The 20,814-nt window shown below is 44.1% G+C and overlaps 2 long non-coding RNA genes across 2 annotated transcripts; both read right to left on the reverse strand.

The window, feature by feature from the left end:
* Positions 1-10,558: 10,558 nt before the first annotated feature.
* LOC103646571 (uncharacterized) lies at positions 10,559-10,930 on the reverse strand. Its single transcript, XR_562277.2, has 3 exons — positions 10,910-10,930; positions 10,772-10,817; positions 10,559-10,635 (listed from the first exon to the last, which is right to left on the reverse strand). It is a non-coding gene; the product is annotated as an uncharacterized lncRNA (long non-coding RNA).
* A 2-nt stretch (positions 10,931-10,932) lies between these two features.
* LOC109944511 (uncharacterized) lies at positions 10,933-11,943 on the reverse strand. The gene is made up of 2 exons (XR_002267575.1): positions 11,594-11,943; positions 10,933-11,245 (listed from the first exon to the last, which is right to left on the reverse strand). It is a non-coding gene; the product is annotated as an uncharacterized lncRNA (long non-coding RNA).
* Positions 11,944-20,814: the final 8,871 nt, after the last annotated feature.

Below are 20,814 nucleotides of genomic sequence, written 5' to 3' on the forward strand. Positions count from 1 at the left end.
ATTCATTCTTACATCGCGCTTGTACTTTCACCTTCTATCAAGGCAAAGGTATAGAATGTAGTCCAATATTGTTTATATGCATTCATGATTAAATAGCAGTAAATGTATATTATAACATCATTCAATTATTCATGTTGTTTCCCATGTTTCATATGCTTCGTCTTTCAACTAAGTATACTATGATCATGAAGGTATGTCCTTCATGACCTTCGTCTGAAGATCATTATATCCTCAGGGAAATAATGTTTCGAAGGACGAAGGGTATTAACCTTTAACTCATTTTTTGTGTTGCCTTGTTCTTAATTCATAGCAATTGAGAACAAGTCCCCAACATTGGCGCCCACCTCCGGTGAACTCACTTCCACTGATTGAGCTGATGGCTTCGTTCAACAACCAAGCTAAAGTATCTTCGGCTACGAAGCTGTTGGTGCTTCCGATAACAGGCGGTTCAGGTTCAGAGCCGGCTAACAAGAAGCAGAAGAAGGAAGCACAGAGAAGGGTACAACATGTTGGGGTGCAGGGACCCTTCATCAAATCAAAATGGTCCCACATCCCAATTACCTTCTCCCAGGAGGACCTTCAACTCAAAGATTATCCTCACAATGATGCTATGGTCATATCTTATGTCATCAAGGGTTTTCTGGTCCATAATGTTCTAGTTGATACAGGCAGCGCAGCGGATATCATATTTGCTAAGGCCTTCAGACAAATGCAAGAGCCAGAAGACAAGATTCATGATGCTACACATCCTTTATGTGGCTTCGGAGGAAGACAAATTACAGCACTCGGCAAAATCACAATGCCAGTTACCTTCGGCTTTGTTCATAACACAAGGACTGAACAGGTTGTCTTTGACATTGTTGACATGGAATATCCTTACAATGCAATCATTGGTCGTGGAACACTGAATGCCTTTGAAGCAATACTTCATCCAGCATATCTATGCATGAAGATACCTTCGGAACAAGGGCCCATTGCTGTTCATGGGAGTCAAGAAGCTGCCCGAAAAGCTGAAGGAAATTGGACAGACTCAAAAGCAATTCACAATATAGATGGAGCCAAAGTCTGTGAACAGTACAAATACAAAAGAGAGAAGGCTACTTCGGCGGATCAGCCGAAGCCTATGCTTCTATGTGAAGACATAGTAGAGCAAAAAGTACTGTTGGGGTCTCAGCTATCTGAAGAGCAAGAGAAAACTTTGATAAGATTTTTATTCAACAACAAAGATATCTTTGCTTGGTCAGCCAATGATCTCTGCGGTGTCAACAGAGATGTCATTGAACATTCACTCAATGTGGACCCATCCTTCAGGCAAAGAAAGCAAAGGCTTCGGAAAATGTCTGATGATAAAGCTGAAGGTGCTCGGAATGAAGTGAAAAGGCTTCTCAGTGCTGGTGTCATCGGAGAGGTAAAATACCTAGAGTGGTTAGCCAATACTGTCATGGTGAAGAAGACCAATGGCAAATGGAGAATGTGCATTGACTTCACAGATCTTAACAAGGCATGCCCAAAAGACGAATTCCCGCTACCAAGAATAGACTCTCTTGTAGATGCAGCAGCTTCTTCAGAGCTCATGAGTCTATTGGATTGTTATTCAGGCTATCATCAAATCTGGATGAAGAAGGAGGATGAGCCGAAGACTAGCTTCATAACTCCCAGTGGCACCTATTGCTATCTTCGGATGCCTGAGGGGCTCAAGAATGATGGAGAAAGCTTAAGTAGAATGATAGCCAAGGTCATTCATTCCCATATAGGCAGAAATAGGGATGAAAACGGTTTCGGAATTTTTCGGTATTCCGGAAACCGATTTCGAAATTTTTCGATCGGATTCATCGGTAACGGTATTTTTCGAAAACGGAATCGGTTTTCAGAATTTTCTATCGGAACCGGTATCGGAATCGGCGTGGTGTTTTACAGACCGTTTCCTTCGGTTACCGTTTTTTGTCGGAAATTACCGGATTTGTGTTTCGGAATTTTCCGGAATTGTGTCTTGGAATTTTTCAGAATTGTCTCAGAAATTTTTGGAATTTTCCAGCATGTGATTTTTCACATCGACTGTACGTCTCTAGATAAGGATTACTTATTTTTTTTTGTATTTTTAGACGCCTTAAGATTTTTTTTGGGATAAGGAAATTATCGTTAAACGAATTCTTAGATATTTATTTTCTATGTGGTGTTGGAAGGCAGTTGACATTAACGATTTGGTCTTTTCCACACACTAGGTTTTAGTGTTTTTATGTGAGGTTGTGATCCTTATGAACTTTTTATATTGTGAACTTGTTATATCATCAATTGTGAACTTGTGGTCTTTGTGATCTTTTGTCAACTTTGTTGTATTATGAAGTTTGATATGTTTACCGATCGTATTTTAGATTTCGACCGTTACCGATGTATTTTCCGCACCAAATTTTCGTTTCCGATGTTTTCGAAATACCGATATCGTTTCCGTTTCCGGAGTTACCGTTTTCGATTTTGTTTCCGATAAAAATATGAAAACGGTAATGATTTTAGTGTTTACCGACCGTTTCCGACCGTTTTCATCCTTAGGCAGAAATGTGCTGACCTATGTTGATGATATCATAGTGAAAAGCACGAAGCAAGAAAATCACATTGCTGATTTGCAAGAAACATTTGCCAATTTCAGGCAAGCTGGCCTAAAATTAAATCCAGAAAAATGTGTTTTTGGAGTAAAGAAAGGCAAGTTCCTTGGCTGTCTAGTATCAACGAAAGGAATTGAAGCTAACCCAAGCAAGATCGAAGCTATCCTTTGGATGGAGCCACCAAGAACGAAAAAAGGGGCTCAACGGCTGGCAGGAAGGTTAGCATCATTAAACAAATTCATATCCAAATCAGCGGAAAGCAATCTGCCATTTTTTGAAATACTGAAGTCAGCCGAAGTCTTTCAATGGGGCCCAGCACAACAAAAAGCTTTTGAAGAGTTGAAACAATATTTGATTGATTTAACAACATTAACTCCACCCGCGCCAGGGGATCCATTGCTCTTATATGTGGCAGCTTCGCATTCTGCAGTGAGTGCGGCAGTGGTACAGGAGAAGCTAGATGGTCAGGCTAAAAAGCAAGCTCCAGTATACTTCGTCTCTGAAGTTTTAAGTCCATCAAAGAAAAATTACACAGAATTGGAGAAGGTATTATATGCTATGTTAATGGCCTCTAGAAAGCTTCGGCATTATTTTCAAGCATACCACATAATTGTTCCTTCGTCCCAACCTCTAAAGGACATCATGAGGAACAGAAAGTCTACTGGAAGGATTGGAAAATGGACTGTAGAGCTTAATGAATTCACCATTGATTATTTGCATAGATATTCAATTCAGTCCCAGGCGTTAGCAGACTTCATCACTGACTGGACGCCAGGGGCTCAGGAAGAAGAGATAAATAAAGATGCTGAAGCTTGGACAGTGTTCTGCGATGGTTCTTGGGGAACCTCGGCGTAGGAGCAGCTGCTATTCTAGTAGCACCTTCGAAAGTTAGAACATGTTATGCAGCCAAGCTAGATTTTAGTTGTACAAATAATATTGCCGAATACGAAGCACTCCAGTTGGGGCTTCGGAAGTTAAGGGCAATGGGAATAACAAGGGCTATTCTAAAAACTAATTCTCAAGTCATTTCTAGCCATATAGATAAAAGTAACAAGGCAAGAGATCCAAAACTTGAAAAATATCTGGATACAGTTTGAAGGTTGGAGGCTTCTTTCGAAGGTTTCTCTGTCAAGAACATTCCAAGAGGCAAAAATGAGCATGCAGATCTGTTAGCCAAATCAGCATCTCAGGGGCTCCCTCTACCTTCATAAGTATTTTTTTGAAACAATAAAGGCACCTTCGGTTGAACTCATGGAGAGAGCAGTGCTCGCTATTTCTCCAGTACATAGTGAAGATTGGAGGACTGAAATCATATCTTTCCTCCAGGGTAACTGCCTCTCGGACGACGAAGTTTATAATAAAAGAATGGAAGCAAGAACAAGATCGTATATCATAATAGAAGGGGAATTACACAAACATGAAGTTTGCTCCCCCCTTCTCAAGTGTTTATCCAGAACCGAAGGTATAGAACTAATGAAGGAGATACATGCAAGATTGTGTGGATCTCATATTGAGTCCAGGCCTTTGCTGGGAAAGGTTTTTAGACAGGGATTTTACTGGCCGAAGGCAGCTTCGAATGCAGCAGATCTGGTCCAAAAGTGCGAAAATTGTCAAAAATGTGCAAGAGACCAAAAACAACCTTCGTCATTAACTCAGTTAATACAACCAATCTGGCCATTGCAAAGATGGGGCCTGGACTTGTTAGGCCCACTTCCACCACCACAAGGTAATTTGAAATATGTCATGGTGGCTGTAGAATACTTTTCTAAGTGGAATGAAGCAAAGCCTTTGGCTACAATAACTTCGGTTACAGTCCAGAAATTCTTCTGGCAAAATATCGTTTGTCGCTTCGGCGTGCCGTAGGCTATAACTGTGGACAATGGAACACAGTTTGATGCCGAAACTTTCAAAGATTTCTACGACCAGATTGACACGAAGATTCATTTTGCATCAGTCAGACACCCGGAGTCAAATGGGCTGGTCAAAAGAGCAAATGGTATTATAATGACGGGAATAATGAAGTTAATCTTCAATCAATCCAGAGGAAAGTGGCCAGATGAGTTGATTAAAGTGGTGTGGAGCCACAATACAACTATATCAAGGTCAACAAGTTTTACACCGTTCAAGTTATTGTTTGGTGATGAAGCTATAACCCCAAAAGAAGCTAAAGCTGGGTCAATAGGACAGTAGCTTCGGCAGAGGACGAAGCTGATTATTCTGTGGTAAAAGATACTATTGAAGGGACCAGACTTCAGGCTGTGGAGAATATCAATAAATATCAAGCCGAAACAATAAAATGGCGTGACAGAAAAGTTCGGCTGAAAAACATTAAGCCAGGGCATCTGGTACTTCGGAGAGAGGCCAATCCAGACACAGTAGGCAAGCTACAGCTGAAGTGGGAAGGACCCTTTCTGGTGGTATCTTCGTCAAGACCCGGTTCTTACAGATTGAAGGATATGGACGACAACGACATTCCTAGATCTTGGAATGCAGATGAGCTTCGACGATATTATGTGTAACTTGATGTAATCTTCTTAATTTCTCCTATGGCACCCTTTTCCTTTTCAAAGGGGGATAAAGGTTTTTAATGGGGCCATAGTTTGTAATTTTTCCTTTCTTATCCAGCTCTACGAGAGAAAAATCCCCCAAAAATATGTAAAATGTAAAATCTGAGCATGCACCATCGAGTGCATAAAAAGAAAAAAAAACAGGGAGAAGCTCGAAAGTCGTCCCTAAGGGGATGCAGAGCACGACGAAGCTACAAAAAGTCGTTCCCAAGGGAGCGCAGCGTAAGTTTTCTGCTCAAAAGTCGTTCCTAAGGGAATGCAGAGCCAAATACCGCCGAAATAGAAGGCGAAGAAGTTCAAAAGACATTCCTAAGGGGATGCAGAACTTACACCGAAAAGTCAACAATGATACCGCCGAAATAGAAGGCGAAGAAGTTCAAAAGACGTTCCTAAGGGAATGCAGAACTTACACCGAAAAATAAGTAGTGAAGCCAAAAAATAAACGGCAAAGAGATTTTGGTCATGTCTGAGGGAATGCAGAGTCGGGATGTGGCTTCGTACGTGTGTGTTTGGACATCCACTTGCACATTACATCACATCATTCGTTGCATTCATATACATTCATTTAGACATTCATAGGATCATCATCATCATATCATAGAGCACAGACAGTTGCTTCGGTTTTAATGACAAGGCTTCGACGAATACAAAAGAAGCAGATTTATGCTTCGTTGTGTACGAAAATAAGGGAAGGTGTTTTTCGCCTTTGGCTCAAAAAGTACAAGTTTCGTCCACATCAAAGCAAAGCATTCATGGATGAGAAGGTAAAATATATTACAAGGTATTGACAAATTTACAGAATAATGTTTAATTCATAGATTACAATATTTTCTACAAAGTTAACTCAAAATTTTCTCTAGAACTTTTTTGCAGTAGCTTCGTCATTTCCCAACAAGCTTCGGTTCATTGATCTTCGGCTTCGACATCCTGTACATAACAAAGTAGTATAAGGAAAGCACAAATTTCAAGGAGAAAGAAAAGCAGCAGCCATAAGGTTATTACCGGCTTGAGGTGACTTCGAGCTTCGTCACCAGCTAAGTTTCGTCCACCCTTCGCCCAAATTTGAGTTACGAATCTGTTCCCAATGCTTCGGGCTAGGCTGGAGATGTCATTCAAGTCCGCTGGTGACAAGCTAAAGTTCGGCCTGTTTACAATATTCCCATGCGTGCAACCAGCCTTCATAAAAGCAATAGCTGTGCCACGAGAAGCTAGCAGAGCGAAGAAGTCACCATGCCTAGCTATGACTTCATCAAGAGCATCAACTTCGCCTTCAATATGATCAAAGATGCCTGGCAGGTCTTCATCTGAAGGTTTAAATTTTTTAGAACTGGCTTCAACTGAGTCGAAGACCTGCTTCAGTCGTTGCACGCACCAGTTGCCGAAGTTCAGACATTTATCTTGAAGTTCCTTCAATGACTTTTGCAAGTTCGAACTCTTTGCAACTTCAGCTTCAAGCTTTGCATCAAAATCCTTCTTTTCTTGTTCGAAGCTTTTTGATTTCGTGGAGAGTTCACTATTTAATCTAGCAATCTTGGCTTGGGCTTCTGCCAGCGAACCCTCCATTGTTTGAAGCACGAAATCCTTCTTCTCCAGAGCAGCTTCGTGATCTTTAATTTTTCCCTCTAAGCCCTCAATTATAATTTCATTTTTCTTGTCCTCGAGGTCTTGCTGCATCCTCAAGGTTTTACTTAGTAGTAGACTCTGAAAAAATAACCTTCATCAGAAGTAACCTTCATCTCGAAAACAATAAAAAGTTAAGGTAAGAACTTTACCTTAAAATTAGAATAAAACAAGCTACCGGCGATATATTGCCACCGGTATCTGCTGAGGTTGGCCTCAAGCTTCGGAAAGCCAACACTCTTTGATAGAGTGCTGACAACCTTTGCTCCAGTCTGGTCCCGGAGGCATCCTAAGCTCTCTTCGTCAACGCCACCGAAGAGCAACGCTCCTGGCTGGTAGCCGCAAGATATAGCATAATCTCTTAGCTCCTCTTTTTCAGTCTTGGATAACTCTTGACCAATCATGTTTTGAAAATTGAAGTCCCCTTCCTCCGAAATATCTTCGGTAATCTTCTTCTTTTTGTTAAACACCTTCTCCTCTTTTCCAGGCACTGTGGCCAGGGTTTCCTCGGCAGTTGCAACAGTTTCTTCCGTGGCCATATAAAAAATCATCTTATCAATATCAGAAAATGCGCCCTCAAGATTTGTGGCTTCAGCCGCTGCAGCTTTGGCAGTTGTAGCTTCGGTGGGAGCAGCTTCGGCAGCTGGTGTTTTTGACGCTGAAGCTGGCGGTGGCGTTTCTTCAATGGCATCAATAACAGTAATAATTTTTTGCCTTTTTCAGCAGGCTTCTTGATTGCCGCAGGCTCCTCCTTCTTCTGTAAAAGCTACATCAGTTGTGGCCCTAGTGGACTTAGCTTGAGAGGTAAAGATTCAGTCATTACATTTAAAATTTTCTCCACATCAGCAGCAGGAGGCGTTGAAGGGATTTCTTCCTCTAAATCAGTTGTTTTTGGCTTCGCAGCCGCAACTTTTCTTTTCTTCGGAGCAGCCACCTTCGACTCAGGTTTGGATTTTTTCTTTTTCAAAGCTTTCTCATCTTCTTCTATCATTCTAGCAGCTTGCCTCTTCATAACACTGAAAACTCTTTTTTTCTTTGGCCCTTCGGCACCCTTGCTTAACCGTTCATAGTCAGGGTATTCAAATTTCAGGGCATCCATTACTCGGTTTAGCCTTCGTTTTGGTCGGGTGCTGAAGGCCGCGTCATCAATTGATCTTCTTTCTTAGTATAGTTGCCCAAAATTTCATTGCACATAGCTTCAATCATTTCCAACCATTCTTGGCAAGGCTCTTTGAAATGTTTCTTGAACTTGAAGTGATAGGGCAGTCGAACAAGTTCATTCTTTTTCTTTTCTCCTTTAAGCTTTGGCATATTCCATTCCTTTAACATCGGAAATACTCTATTGGCTAAGTATTCTTGCACCAAATCTCTAGTACCAATATGCTCAGACACAACACGGAATTCGCCCATAGCTTCTCGGCATGGTGACCCTTGCAGCATGTCGCACAGGGGCCTAGTTAACCCGAAGGTTAGGTCCAGTGGGCTCTGAACTATCTTCTCCTTTTTCTCATCAACCTTAACATAGAACCACTCATTTTTCCAACCGGTTGGCCATTTGGTGCAATAGCTGATCACAGGAGTCTTCATATCTTTGCGGTAAGCAAAGTTGTAACAGCCGAAATTCTCGTGTAGCCCATCTTCTCTAGCCTTCATCTGATAATGAAGCTCGTGCACCCGACAGAATGCTTCGGCAAGTGGGTCCACTCCTTGGCTTCGAAGAGCCCAGATAAAGACGCTGAGCCTAACGATAGCGTTAGGAGTCAGCTGATGAAGATAAATTTCGAAATCTTCCAAAACATCCCCAATCATTTCATGCAAAGGAAACCTCAATCCTGCTTTGAAGAAACTTCTGAAAATTACCACCTCATCATTTTCTGGCTTCGGAGTGGTTTCTTCCGCGCCAAAACGAATTAGCCTCTTCTCGGCTTCCCTGAAGTAGCCTAGCTTTATCATCATGGGCATATCAGCCTCAGAGATAGTAGACTTTCCAAAGTCCAAGTGGCTGGGTTTGGATGGCATGACGGTGTTATAATCTACCTCTTCTTCATCAACATTACCCTCTTCAATGTCAGCCTGTTCAACTTCGGCAGCAGGTGCACCTTCGTCAGAAGAACCCTTTGTCACAACCAGTCCCGATTGCTTCATTACTTCGGAGATTGGGGTAGTCTCGACAGCTTCGGCCTCCTCTCCATCGCGTGTAACTCTAGTAGTTGAACGCACTTTGGCCATTTGATACTGAATTTCATACGGTTTTGACGAAGTTGATGACTTTTTGCAATTTTGCCGAAGCTTCCTCTTATGACAAAGCTAAACCAAGACGATGCTCTGATTGAGAATACGATGAATAAGCTTCGGCTATGGTCAAATTTTTCAGCAGCACAACAGTGCAATAGTAATAAATGTTGTGGTAACTTCACACCTACCCGTCTGTTTATATAGTGCTACAGGTGGGAAGGTGAATCGTCAAGACGCTCGCACCCGCTGAACAGTCGCTCGCACCCACTGAACGGTGGACCACAGTGCGCGAGAAGGTGAATCACCAGATCACGTGTACCCGTCGTATGGTGGGACCACCTCGCACTCGGAATATTTAATCGTTTCTCGACAACGAGCTGAGGGAAGGTGTTTTTCGGACCTTCGGCATTCCGAAGCCTAAGAGAATTTTTCATGGGTCGAGCTCGTTACGAAAAACGATCTGGCACCGTGAAGGGGCTACTGTTGGGGGTCTGCTTCGTCGCCGAAGGTCCTGTAAGAAGAAACACCTTTCGGAAGATCAACATAGAAGCAAAGCCGAAGCTACCATCTGGGGAGTTTTGGCATAGTGACACGCCTTGAGACGAAGGGTGGCACCGACTTAAAGATGAAAAGACCGATTGGCCCATGATAATCTATGTCATGATTGTAATCAGTTATAAAGGACATGAATGTAAACCCACATAGGCTACGTCTTGTGCCTATAAATAGATGAACAGTATCCCTGTACTGTTCACGCTGACTGGTATTCATTCTTACGTCGCGCTTGTACTTTCACCTTCTGTCAAGGCAAAGGTATAGAATGTAATCCAATATTGTTTGTATTCATTCATGATTAAATAGCAGTAAATGTATATTATAACATCATTCAATTATTCATGGTGTTTCCCATGTTTCATATGCTTCGTCTTTCAACTAAGTGTACTATGATCATGAAGGTATGTCCTTCATGACCATCGTCCGAAGATCGTTATATCCTCAGGGAAATAATGTTTCGAAGGACGAAGGGTATTAACCTTTAACCCATTTTTTGTGTTGCCTTGTTCTTAATTCACTAGGTATATGCCCGTGCGTTGCCACAGAAGTCAAAATTTATATATATATATATATCACATAGGTAGACATTATAGCCTTTGATGATTCATTCACGCACTCCATCTACATGCACAAGTTTTAGTAAAATATATAAAGACTATCTTAAACTCTTGATGCAATAGCTCAAAGCATAATAACTTGGATCTCCGTGGAGATGCGTGCTACATGCAAGCAATAGACCAGGCAACCATCAAAGAAGCTTAATACTGATAATATTTCTCAATTGGAGCTACACAGTGACAACTACACAAACCTGCAACAGCGAGCAGCTTGGTAGACCCTTGACCTTACCTAAGATCAAAAGATTAATCACAACCGACCTCACATTTCTATTTGGTTTGAGGAATGGATCAGCACATTCTATCAAATACAAGGTCTTTTTTCATCTTTGTCTATGGAGGAACTCTCCTCATACGTACGATCAGACTCATTATTTTTGAGTTATCACAGAGCAAGTACCCATTATCCCTTGCCTAATCACAACATTGTTCAAACCATTCCTACATAAGAAAGTAGAGAATCAAATGCAGTGCCAATTTATAAGAAATGTCATGGAGCACAGTAAGCGAGTGCCCCGTATATGTTTTCTAGATATCCTTGGGCAAGGGTGTGTGGTAAAGATAATAATGTGTTTACCTTGCTAGGAAAATCTTCGTATAAGTATGATGGAATCATCTCAACCCTTTTGTTGTCAGTTTGCCTCATATTTTTAGAATTACTAATGTATTGTACATTAATAAAGCATAGTAAGTGATGGTTGGTCATGGTTCTTACCTGATCTATGACACTCCAGGACAACAGATATATTGTTCAGAAGCTTCCTTAGAATAGCTCACCATTCTTGATCAATTGCAAAGGATAGTAGCCATCTAAATCTTGCAATAGAGAAGCGATCAAAACAAAATTATCACTGCTCAGATGTCGATTTCATGCAAAAAGATTGTAATGCCCGACTGCCATAAGTCAACAGATCATCTATTTCTTTAGAGGTACCACCCATTTCATAAAGAGAATCACAAGAAAACCAAAATTATCTGCCACCAAAAGAAGACCTTTGTTAGTTTTTAAGTCCATCTCGTATATGTATATCATGTGCCAAGTACATGGACCCTGTTGTGAGCAACGAAGAAGGAGCAAGGTTCATTAAAAATAAGTTCATAATGGATAGAAATTAATTTAGATCAATGACATCTAATGAACTCATAATTACATAACAAGATGGAGAGAGGGATGTAGAGATAGACTGAAAAATAACATCTTTATAAATTCTTTTGAAGATGAAAGGCCTAGTGAGGCCTAGTGAGACCGAAGATGAAAGTTTTGGCTAATCGCTAATTGCAGTTGAAGTAACCTTGTACTAGATCTTACTTTTGAAATCTAGCCCTATAGGACTTCATCGAGTGTGATTGCAAGCTAGCGCTCTCTTAACTCCAATATATAGACTGCACCTGCACATACCTTGTATTTCAATTATTTCCATTTCAACTGCAATATGTATAGATACTGTCATGTGGGGGAAAATATGCCTTCCCATCTTTCATTATGTACCCAAGAACAACAAATGCAGTCGATTTTCCTGTAGAATTCTTTCGAAAGCACAAAGAACCCCTCTATATAAGCATCAATTTCATCAGACATGACTTAAACCACCACCACGAACTACATTTGCTACTTCTTCAATTAGTACAAAACCTAGGAGCATGACCCTCGTGCACCAAACTTGATCAATTCACTGAGCAAAATATTATATAATGAAGCTAAATTGGTAACGAAAAGAAATTTAATTTGATGCGAGCAAAACTTTGATGGAGAGTTAAGGAAGATAGGGGGCGACCTTGAAGGTGGGCGCAGAGGGTAGAGTGGAGGTCGAGGTCAGCGAAAGAGCATGAAGGAGGTGCGTACCTAGAGCCAGGGGGCAACTCGGGCTGTAGAGCGTGCACTTCTTCTGCACCTCCAAGAGCTCGCCCGACACACCATGGAAGGGCCCGGCTGCACGGCACCGGCGGCTGGCGGCACCTACGAAAACAGGGCAACGTCACGAGAGGGCAGGTGGCGGCGAAATCCATAGAAACCTTGTTCAGCACAGGAACCTGTCGAGCGCGAGGCCGAAATTCGTACCTAGCAAGTAGCACTAACATTTTGTTGAACATACAGTTACAACTCACATACTGATTGCTAATCTTTACATGTCTGAATGGAAATAGTAGGGTGCTAGTACAATAGTAGTATAATTTTTTTTAAAATAAACATAATAAGGTAGTACTACTTGCTAGAGTAGAACTATAGGACTATATAAAATCACAAAGCCACTCATGTTAAAGAACTATTATAAAATCACAAAGTCATTCCTAAGAGAGAGAAAATAGAGAAAAAAATGTTAGTGCTCACGGTCCATAAGCATGCCCATTAGAAGTATGAAAACATGTGTAAAGACACAAACACATCTATTATTGGAGCAAGCAAGGGTGTATCCTGGAGGCCGTTAGTGAAGCAAGTGCTATTGAAATTATCAATCTCAAGGTCAATATAATAGACTACAAAAACACAAGCAACACTCCTCCCTACGATGAATTTAAAGCTTGTGATTTTTGTCTGATTGAAATAGTCAATAACTGGCCATTTTGGAGATGATCACCCTATTGTCTCTATTTCAGGAGCAGCACTGCTGGTGCAAATTGTTCCTAGAGACCGGAGTTAGGGCACTACCAACTAAAATTTGAGAACAAAGAATAGTAAAAGAGATCAGAAAAGACTTCAATTTAAGTTGTAAGAGCAACACTGGACATGCTTCAGATAAGAACTCAAATCGAGTCACACACAGAAACATTGAGATAGATGATACAAATTGATTGTAACATACTAATAATAAGCAGTGGTCAAAGTGGACCTAAACAGATTAATTGAACTGGGTTGGGATGAGAATTGTACCTACGACGTCCTGGCGGTGAGGTGTGAAGACTCGTTGTCCTCCTCGCTCTTCTGCGTGCGTAGTCCTCCTCTGGCTCTAGCCGTCTGGCGTCCACACGTATGCATCCTCTCTATTTGGGCCGCGACAAGCTTCTCCTCAACGGGAACTCTTCCGACTCCGGCGTCCGCACGCGCTCAGACAAAAAAATCGATAATCAGAGAAGCTGGGAGGGAAACTGGGTGTAGCTAGGCAGTGTCGACGAAGTGTCGCATGCTCACCATTTATCATCCTTGGTTTCATTGTCGTGTTAGTCACCGAAATATGTAGTTTTTAGAAAAGCAAATGATAAACCTAAACATAATAAAATAATCAAGGCTAATCCAGAAAATGGCTACAATTGCTCAGCATTGTTTCGTGCTAAAGGAAATCGCTCATAGCGTCTTGTTGAGATTGGCAACATCATTACTGAAAGGCATAAATGAGAACATAAAAGTAATTAGCACATTAGATGTGGTGAGTAGTATGAGCAGTGCAGACTCTATGTGATTTGACTATGTTATTCCTTCACTGAGACAAATAATTCCAAGTGGAGATATTGTGCAGGTTCATTTTTATTCACTCTATGTGATTTTACTATGTTACTTTATGTTCTGGAGCTGTAGAAACGAAGAACACCATTAATACATAAAAGGATGAAAAAAAGAACTTAAATTTATTTTCAGTGATAAAGTACCTGCTCTTTGACCTCCCAATCGAGGAATGCTGGATTCCTCACATTGTCAATGAGAACTTCAACCATTTCTGGTGTATAGTTCTTCAATGCATCATAGGTATAGCTCATTTGTTCACGGGAAGCTGATGCAGAGACATTTCCTCCAATGGCTTCTACCTCACGGACTAACTGTAAGTGGGTCCGATTCACTATGCTCTTGAAGGCCATTCTCTCCAACAGATGTGATACTCCACAGTAGCTATCCTCAGATGACTTAAGCCCCACAGATGGGACTATGAAGATGCAGTTTCAGTTTAAACCATATCATACTTTCCATGACCAAAAGTCCCAATATATAGTTGAACAACATATAAATGAAGCCAAAAAACTGTCCTCAGTTTGATAGATTTACACTGAACTTTTGGATTACTGCTTTCAGGGGAAAACGTAGTATATGTTAGTAGAGTAGCTGTTAGGAAAACAAATAACATTTATATATAAGAGAAATATTTAGCATAGCACGTCTAATAACTAAACTGGCCAAAACGAAGTTGGCAGTAAGTTTTACCCTTCATAAATTAAGCTCTTGACAAAACAGTTTGAAGGTTGCAACAGCTGCAGAAGATACATAATCCTATGGTGAACCATGGACAATAAGAATAAAAATATCAAAATGACACACTTTAAAGGTTATTATTTGCATAGGCATTTCACATTGCTATTCAGAGTTAATTGTTTATAAAGTTTTTAGATCAGATCTCCCATTTAAGTGATTAACTTCACATGGCCAAAGCAAAAAAAATAACAATAATAAGGTAATCAATAGATATGTAGTTTCATACAAATTTCCTTCTTAGATTACAACTTTGTTACCTATATAGTGTTTTGCAGCAACACAGATCCAAAGTTCATCACTGCAGTGCCACATAGAGAGCTAGAATAGAATATTGTGTTTTAGCACTAGAGAACAAACAATGTCGCGGTTCTTAACATGTAAGGAAGTACTTATATTGCAGTACCTGAAACATTAGATCTTCGATATGAGAGAAGTACAAGTTAGCAGCCATAATTCTCACCAACAAGCATACATCTCATGTAACCGTTGGTATTACTCTTGGATTTCCTACAAAATCAATACAACATGGAAAGTTTTAGCCTTTCTTTCTATAGTTGGTCAACAAAACAACAATAAGGTTGTACCCAATCTGGCTTGAGGTCAACAGATTTGGAATCACAAAATCTGTAATAAAATGGAGGATCAAAAACTTACTTCTGATAAGTATAAGACTTTTCCAAATAAAATGGAGGCTGAGCTGCTTGCTTCCTTGTGCTATACATGTCAAACTTCCTTGTGCTTCCTTCGTTGTGCTGTCTACTAACAAAATCTGTAATAAAATGGAGGCTGAGCTGCTTGCTTCCTTGTGCTGTCTACTAACATCTGATGTTAGTATTCAACAATTTCCAAGTCCTCAAATGAAGCAATCGACGTTTTCTTCTTCTACTTGTGATTTTCCAAAATCCAAAAGTTACAGTAAAAATCCCCTCCCCAAAATAGAAGGGAAAATAAATGAAGTGCTAGACTTTGCAATTTCTACCATTATGACTCGAAATCAAGCTATAGGTGAAACTGAAACATCGAAGCACACAAACCACAACAACTCAAATAGGCCTAGAAAAGTCTATCTTTGGAGGAGAAAAGTAGCAGAAGGAAGAGAAACCACACCATGGATTTGGCGACGGCGGTGCAGTACAGGTCAAACTTCCTCTTGAGCACCACAGTGTACGCGTCGGGGTTGCTACCGCCTCACCGCTATCTACGCGTCGGTGCGTGGGAGCTGGTCCACGGGGCGGCGACGCGGTGGCAGGCGACATGTGCCTTGAGCAAGAGCTCGTATAGTGGGTGCACCGCGATGGCCTCCTTCTCCCTCTCCCAGCCGGGGCCGACGACCATGACGCCTGAGACAAAGCTAGGGTTCGAGGCCACCCCAACCGCGGGTTCCATCGCCAACGCATGGTCCATCGAATCAAGGGAGCGCTACGCCAAGGAGGCCACCACTGTTGGGATCAAGGGACGTTTGTCCTCGAATCCGTACCTTGCACCGTCGATGGAAGCCGGTGTAACAGACTTGCAGGCAATGTCGTCCTCGTCTCCACAGATACAACATCGCCTCTTCGGGTCGTCCTCTCCATGGTTGCTCTCTTCCGGATCTAGTGGCGATGACATCCCTCGCCAACAACAACGACAGTTAGTAGGATTGGTAGGGTTGCGTAGGAGGTGAGGGCGCAACGGAGGTCACGGCGTGCGTGGCCGGAGCGTCGGGCGAGATCCATTCGCAGGAGTGCGTGCGGGGAGGTCTGTGGTCGGACGGGGAGATCCACATGCGCGGTTCTGGCGAGAGCACTGCTGGCGCGGTGGAGGCGGGCGCACGACGGGTGCAGGCGGTGGCGCGTGGGGCACGGATCTGGGAGGATTTGAGGTTGCGGATGCACAGCGCGGACGACCTTCCGTTGCGGCGGTGGTGGGAGGAAGGCGATGGGGAGGAGGGCCCGCGGATCCGTGTTGATTGTCGCAGCGCGGTGTTGACCGCTGATGGCGAGGTGGGTGGGGAGGAGGGCCCACGGATCCGCGTTGATTGTGGCCGCGTCCACGCAGGGGCCACCGTCGCCGGGGCTTGATGCCGCGCCGCTGCCAGGGATGGGGCTCAGGGCCGGTGCCACCATGGCCCGGTCTCCCGCACCCGCACCGTGGCCGGGCCGGGGACGTCGCGCCAGCCGCGGGCAGCCGCGCCGGCCGTGCCTGCGCGCCCACGCTGTCGTGGGGGTTTGCCATACGAAATCCTAGGCGGCGAGATTGTCGGGTGCTTACGGAAGCGGTCGGGCGGGAGGGCGGGATGCGGGGCTAGCGGCGGGATGTGGGGTGGGGTGCGGTCGCGGGCGGGGCGCGGGGTGCGCGCGGCAGAACGACAGAAGATGGGGTGTGGACGCCTACGTTACTCACATAATTAGTAGTAGAGATAGCAATTGAGAACAAGTCCCCAACAGTGTCGCCTCCTCCAAGCCTTACAATGGAAGTATCACTAACATAATTGTCCTTCATTACCTTGATATGACCCTCCTTTATGGTTTACTTGCCAAAGATAACTTGGCTTCGATGGTTGATCTTCGACATCATCAGTATCCTCTTCAAAATCAAACTCTTTGCTGTCGTCCGAGTAATCATATAAGCCAACCATGATTTCTTTAGTAATCTTTTCAACCCTAGCCTTCTCCGCAGCATCGTAGTATGCCACCAGGGCAAGATCATCACTCCTTTCTCTAGTCATTTTAGAAAGCTACGAAGCTTGCAAGCTATAAAGCTTTGTGGAAGAAAGATTCAACGAAGTAAGCTTCAGAGTAAGAGAAAATGGTAGCAATAGGTTGGCAAAAGCAAATGAATGCCATGTCTAATGGTCATGGGCATCAGCTCATTATATACATAGAAGAGGTGAAAAGATGCAGGAGTAAAAAATTTAGAAACAATTTAGTATTGCAAGTGGAACCCTCTATGTCTGGAACCGTCGAAGCATATTTTACGGAATTTGTTTTCATTAACAAGCTCAGAGAAGGTGTTTTTTGGACGTTCAACATGAGGCCTTCCTTTATTTCATTGTCCGAGCTCGTTATAAAAACAAACTAATCTATGAGGGGCTACTGTTGGATATGTTTTAAGTGTAATAGGGTGAAGCGCCGAAGATACCTTCATCTAGGGGATGGCGTGCAAATGTTGTGGTTACAAGGTTGAAGCAAAAAGCTTCGGTTCAACAGAACATGTACACGAGTAAGGAATTAGCGATAACAAAGCAGAGTCTTCAACTTGCTCGGCAAAACTACGAAAAGGAAAAGACATTGATGCCCTTGTTCAAATTTATAGCTCATATGTATAGGCTTGAAGTCATAAATGTAATTTTGTCGAAGCTATACCTCACGACTGTAAATAGAGGAACAATGACATGCGTTTTTGACGCTTTTTGGCCAGAGAGAATGGAATCGCTTTGCCTACGAAGCTATATTTCCCTTACCTTCGTATTGTCTCTCATGGAGCTAAAGGTACACTTGTAATCATTTGTTAAGTAATAAAAATGGGAGAAAATAATGTTTAGTCAAGTTGAATTATGTGCTTCATCTTTGTATCCCTTATACTTTGTCTTCAACGTTCCTCATTTACCTTCTGCTATTTCTTATATCTTCACCCTTTTATCAATTTCTCCCTTCAGAGGAATTAATTCAAGGGTGAAGATAAATCTAGATTTGATTGTGTTGCCTTCTTTTTGATATCCCGAAGGAGTCAAAAGCATGTGACCAACAACAAATATTACCTAGGTACTGCTAGCTAGACTCTCAACAACAAAGAGAAGGATATCATGCTTGAATAATAAAAAGTTCCGGTTGGCTACTCCTATTAGGTTCCTTGAAACCTGACCCAGTTTGAAGCCCTCTCCGTGCTTCACGGGGTTGCAAGCCATCTGCCTTCCAACGCGTGGCACCCTATCGCGCATTAGCTTCCGATCCCATGCATTGGCGTGTTGCTCTGCACCACTTGCACCTGCACCTGTATGGGCTTGCGGTACTAGCTTCGTGCGTGATGCATCGCCATCAGATTCCTTAATAATAAAAAAACAGGAAAACTGCAGTCGTTTGCCTTCATGCCCGTGTTTCGCGTGACGCGCGTCGCCATACAAAAAGAAAATCGTATGGTATGGTACCAAGTAATCGCTGAAAAACTACTCCTATCTCCCTCGCGACTGTCCGCTACAACCTCTCGCCATACCGTCGTCGGCGCTCGAGGAATCGAGCCTTCCATCGCAAGTCGCAGGCACATGCACATCCTAGGGTGAGTGCACGTCTCCCCTCCATTGCCTGTTTCCCCATCCTCTATTTGTGTTTTGAGATCCAAAATATCCCCAACTTCCACATCCGCATCCTCATTCTCGAACCTCCTCCTCCCTCAATGGCACCCCCTTTTCTATCGCTCAGTGTCGATGGCGACGGTGAGGAGGAGCAGGATGATGAGGATTGAAGAGTACATGCTGGGGGCGGTGGCCTATATCTGTAGTTGACGGGAGACGACGACATGAGCAACAGTAGTGTCGGCTGCTGTGACGGCGTTGACGAAGAGCAATAGAACATCAGAATGATGAAAACAAGGAGTCTGCATTCTGCTGCTCCGGGGCAAGGAAGAGGGCACACTTCCATTCCATGTGGTTGTTGATTATATTGTTGGATTATTATATATTCTTCATTTACTTTGACCAGACTGGGCTAAGGATTTTCTTGGCTGCTGCACATGCTTGTGCGTCGCCGCGGGCTTGGCATCACTGTGTGCTAAGGGCTTGACCACGACGAGCATGGGGAACAACATGGCTCTGTATTAATCTTCTTTGCTTATGCTGGTGTTGCTTGGGAGCAAGGACGAGGATGCAGGTGCCGCTCCTATGACATCACCATTTGCTCTCTCGCCCCATCCCTGGCTCCTCCCTCCTTGGTATCTACATGCCGTTTTATGCAAAGATCACCCTATCTAATCTGACCAGAGTCAGGCCACTATAGCCATTTGCGGCTGCTCTTCTTGAATCCCTGTGTCTCCCTTTGCCCTTCGTTTTTGCAACTATAGAGCCAGGGGTCCTATGGTGTGTGACCTTTTTATACCGAATGTGTAGTGCAGGGTCAACTTCGTCAGGATTCTTGGCTCCAACAACCTTCCTGGGTCACTTTGTCCCTGATGACCAAAACTAGCACCCAACACAAGACTTCTCTATTTACATTGCCATGGGTGTCCCATACTGTCGGGGACCATAATTAGGGGTACCCCCAAGACTCTTAGAACTCGGCTGGTAAACACTATCAGCACAAAGCTACAAAGGCCTGATGGGCGGCGCAACACAGGACAAAGCTCCGTCCGCTCAAGGGACACGATCTCGCCTCGCCCGAGCCCAGCCTCGAGCAGGAACAGCTGACCCAGGCAGAGTCACGCCTCGCCCGAGGGCCTCCTCAAGCAACGGGCGCACCTCCGACTCGCCCAAGGCCCAGCTCGGGCAGGCTTCGCGGAGAAGCAACCTTGGCCAAGATCGCCTCGCCAGCCGACCGGATCACAAAAGCATTCAATGCAAGGATCGCCTAACACCTTATCCTGACGCGCGCTCTTCAGTCGATAGAGCCAAAGTGACCGCAGTCACTTCGCCCCTCCACTGGCTGACCTGACAGGAAAACAGCACCGCCTGCGCTGCTTCGACTGCTGTGCCACCCGTCACGGTGAGGCTAATAGCCGCCAAGTCCGGCTTCAGGCGCCATAGGAAGCTCCGCCTCGCCCGACCCCGGGGCTCGGACTCAACCTCGACCTCGGACGACGGTCTCCGCCTCGCCCGACCCCGGGGCTCGGACTCAACCTCGACCTCGGACGACGGTCTCCGCCTCGCCTGACCCCTGGGCTCGGACTCAACCTCGACCTCGGACGACGGTCTCCGCCTCGCCCGACCCCAGGGCTCAGACTCAACCTCGACCTCGGACGACGGTCTCTGCCTCGCCCGACCCTAGGGCTCGGGCTCAGCCTCGACCTCGGAGGAGCCTCCGCCTCGCCCGACCTTGGGCTCGGACCGACCACGTCGCAGGGGGGCACATCATTACCCTACCCCTAGCTAGCTCAGGCTACGGGGAACAAGACCGGCGTCCCATCTGGCTCGTCCCGGTAAAACAAGTAATGATGGCACCCCGCGTGCTCCATGACGACGGCAGTTCTCAGCCCCCTACGGAAGCAAGGAGACGTCAGCAAGGACCCGACATCTCCGACAGTTGTGCTCCTACAGGGCTCAAGCGCTCCTCGGACGGCCACGATATCACATGAACAAGGCGCCAAAACCTCTCCGACAGCCACGTCGGCATGTACATAGGACTCTGGCTTCCCTCTGCTAGACACGTTAGCACATTGCTTGTACACCTGGGCCTTCTCCTTACATCTATAAAAGGAAGGTCCAGGGCCCTCGTACGGGAAGGTGGCCGCGCGGGAGGACGGGTTGACGAACAAGG

Source organism: Zea mays, chromosome 2 (genome assembly GCF_902167145.1).
Source record: "Zea mays cultivar B73 chromosome 2, Zm-B73-REFERENCE-NAM-5.0, whole genome shotgun sequence".
NCBI lineage: Eukaryota > Viridiplantae > Streptophyta > Magnoliopsida > Poales > Poaceae > Zea > Zea mays.